This window comes from Anoplophora glabripennis, unplaced genomic scaffold, assembly GCF_000390285.2.
Source record: "Anoplophora glabripennis isolate ALB-LARVAE unplaced genomic scaffold, Agla_2.0 scaffold48, whole genome shotgun sequence".
NCBI lineage: Eukaryota > Metazoa > Arthropoda > Insecta > Coleoptera > Cerambycidae > Anoplophora > Anoplophora glabripennis.
In genome coordinates this window covers 66,177-70,362 of record NW_019416270.1, presented here as the reverse complement: position 1 = coordinate 70,362, position 4,186 = coordinate 66,177, and positions in this window count along the sequence as shown.

Here is a 4,186-nt window from a genome sequence, read left to right as displayed (position 1 = left end):
GGAACATTATTAGTATCTGTATTGAACAAAATTTTATTGACTAGACTTTCCGGGTAGGAATTCTCCATCAAAAGTGTTCTCAACTCATTAAGTGACTGATTTAAGAAACTGGGGTGTGTAAGTTTATATACCCTGGCTTTAAGGGCTGAGATTAGATTCAGTTTCATTCTACTAGGATGGTATGAATGAAAATTAATGTACCTGCCACTACTTATCGATTTTCTAAACCACTTCGTGGCTAACTTATTGTGTTGATCTCTATATATTGACATATCCAAAAACGGGATGCAGTTGTTCTGCTCCCTTTCAACGGTGAACTGTATGTCATTATCATAACTGTTAAAAACCCTTAGAGTATTATCTATCTCATTCTGTGGAACCGCCAGAATCAAATCATCCACGTAACGTTTTACAAATGGTATATTAAAATCCAATTTTGATAGGCAATCCCTAACCAAATCATCTAATACATAATTAACTAAAATAGGTGAAATTGTGGATCCCATTGGGGTACCAAAAATTTGTTTGTAATAAACCCCTTCAAAAACACAATAATTAGAATGAAAAATAAATTTTAAAACTATTAAAAAATTATCCAAATCTAAACTTGAATTTTCATTGATTACATTCCAATCGGGGGTGGTTTATAAAATAGATTATTTTAATTGTAATCAGACATATATTGGACAAACAGGCCGCACTCTTAAAGGTAGAATAACATCTCACAAAAGTGATTGCAATTTAAAAAAAACGTCCTGTGCTCTTTCAGAACATACGTACAGGACACAAAATGAATTTTAATGGTGTCACAGTTTTGGACAGTGAAACAAATTATAATAAGCGTATTTTTCTGGAAATGGTCCGTATCAACGAATTTTCTAATACTTTGAATAAGAAGTCAGATATTAATAATTTGAGTTGTATTTACAATTTTTTATTANATACGTGGAAGATTCTATCAATAATAAGATTCAAATATCAAATAAAATTTTAGATTGTGAAATTTCAGGATCACATGGTATCACCTCTACCTCAAAAATTAGTAGTGTTTCAACCCTCCAAAACCCCAATATCCCGAGCTGAACCTGAATTATCTGGTTTAGGAATAAATATTGGTTCGTGTACTGGTTGTACGATTAATGTTAATATTGTAAATAATAACTAAAGTTATTGTAAAATTCTATTATTACTTTAAAAGTATTTAATTGTTATTCATTTAAAAATAAATAATAATTTGGAGTTCTGCTTCATTTTTCAAAGATTGAAATACAAAACTCTTATTAATTTACATGCAGTGTGCGAAATACTTCGCACCCTAGTGCGCGAAGTATTTCGCGCACGGTGTCATGGTAACGTAAGAATCCGAAAAAAAGTGTCACTTCGCATATTGTTGTCAATGCGCAAACCTTGTCATTTTTTGACGTTTGTAGAAAAATGCCTTTTACGAATGTGGAAACGTATGATATGTTGGCAGTTTATTTTCAATGTTTGGAAAATGCTGTTATAGCTTCAAGGGAATAAGCTTGTAATTTTTAAAGACAGGATTGGTATAGTTTTACAATTAATTACAATTTAATTTTGGCTTGGACTATGTCAATGTTATTTAGAGAAATAAATAAAGGAGAATGTTCTAGCACAATTTCACTATTTTAGCAATAACTTGAAAACGAACAAAGATATCGACCTCCGGTTTATGTATTTGTTTTCCTTAATTAATGGTCTATCAAGCCATGAAAAAAACTATATCGTTGCATTTAGTTTTTTTAGTAAACGGAGACAATTAAAAAGCTTTTCTCATTAGCGTCGTTTACCGTTGCGCACGAAAATAATATTTTTATTCCCATATCATAAATATAAATTTAATTAATAGTTCTTTAAAATGAGCCATAGTTTATTGAAATCGATTAAGGCATTTAGAAGTTATGACAATTTAAAAATTTCAAGATGGCGTCCTTCATACTGACGTTGCTATGGTAATAACAAAAAAACAAACAAAACTTGTGAAGGGTTTAACATTGTATCTAAAAAGTGCATTTTCAACTTAGGTTATATAGGCGAAATTTCGAAAAACCGACAATTCTCTGTAATACTGTAGCAGTTGCGCCCCCTAGCGGTGAAGTTACAAACTTGAAAATATTTTAAATCAATTTCTTTTGGCCGTATTTGTTAATAGATTTTTTACCCCATAATCGTAGCACATCTAGTTTCCTATATATATAGCCGCTCGATACCGTTAATGGATCACCCTGTATGTGGATTGTAATTTTATTAACTTTATTACGTTTTTAATACTTTTATAAAAAAGCTTATCATCAACGTGAGATTAAACATGAGGCTGTACCTCTTTAAAAATATTTAACCGTTCCAGAATTTCCAAATCAAACTGAACGGGATTACTTTTTAACGCATTTCAGTAAATAACTTTTAGCGCAAGGGGATAAAAAGGGAAATTTCTTTGTGCTACTCTCCCATTATTCCCACATAAACGGGATTTCTTTAAGAACTTTTAGAATTTAGGAATAAAGGACAACTTGAGTGATAACGAAGCGATAAATTCATGCTCCTACATTAGGTTTCCTTTCTTCTGTAAACGAGGCAAAAGCTACGTCAGCTTAATTGGATAATGTTAAGCAACAATGAGCGTATGATTTCTTTTGAGCGTAGCAGGGGCAAAAATTGCAGAATTCGCAAATATTTGTAGAAACGTTGAATACCCTTAATTTGCATTGTACTGAAATTGTCTGCATATGAATCTATAATTGAAATTTAAAAACTACACCCGCTAATTGGTAGAGTTATTAGCAGTTATTACCTCATATTCCTTTCACATTTCTAAAATAAGTCCACATTAATAGATACTGTCACATAATCGATGGCTAACATTTTTTGGTCTGAAATGCGAAGGTCATTCGTTTCAGTTAATTGAATTTTTATTTAAATTTTCGAAAGAAATAATCATAGTTGGCAGATTAGACTTTACTAAAAGTCAGCTTAGTGCGGCGCGGAGTTTTACAGGACCGTAGTCACATTACGAATGAAAATATTAATAAGTTTACAAAAAATATGTGGCAAAGCACAGACATTGACCTCTTTTTCTCTCCTTGGAATTTGACGAGGTTCCTGATTGCTACATTTCGTACACCGATTAATATATCCACACTCCTCAAACTTATGAAAAATATTCAAAACAGCAGTGGGGACTGGTTCGTCGAGGTATGAAAATATAAATCGACCAACGACTTCCTCTGCACTTTCTACAAGACAATACCATTTATCAATATTAATTTTTTGTTCGACACTGTACACCATTTTTATTTTGTAACATTCCGTCTACTTGTCAAACGTTTGAGTGGAATAATAAAAATAAAACTAAACAAACAGCAAAGCGCTTTAGGTATTCAGTTGGTTCACAAAAAATGAAACGGGGCACGTGCGCTCCCACAGTCAACCAATGTCCGACCCCTTCCACCCGAAGTTTATAGGGAAGATGCGTGTAATTTACTAAGTCTATGTGAAAGAATTACCTGACCAGAACGATATGTACAATAATTTATTCTGCATTTTAAATTGATTGAATTTAAGATACTGAGATTTTTAGTGACGATAATTAAAACTGAGTAGCCATATTTTTAAGGAAAAACTGAATTACTAAAAAATTGGTTTTCAATTACTGTAGTGGTTCAACAAGTAAATTAAAAAAGCTATGCATTAAAAAATGAAACGGTTCTCAAAAGAAATTTAGAGGATGTTTTGATTTTTGTGAGACCTCTGTAAATTATTTACACGTGATTAATATCAACCGCTAATTAATTTATTTGATATTTATTATTATGAACTTTATATACTGGTTGTTGTTAAGTACTGATAATGTGTTATGTACAACACAAAATGTACGTACAAATCACGTGTTTGGGATTATATTATGTTTGTTGGTTTTAAAATGGCAGTGCATATATTGACAGCTGAACGGGTATATTCGAGATGATTTGCAAACAGAAGAGAGCTTGAGCCGTTAAGTGTTTACCAATATTCATGGAAATTGGAAATTTTTGTGAGCGTAGCTTTCGACGTATTTTTGTTTACTTCGGCTTGTTTTTAATATTAGAATCTGTAGTCATCCAGGTTATTAAATGTCATTGCTTAATTAGTTGTTGGTTTAGGAAAACTATATAATATAATATAAATA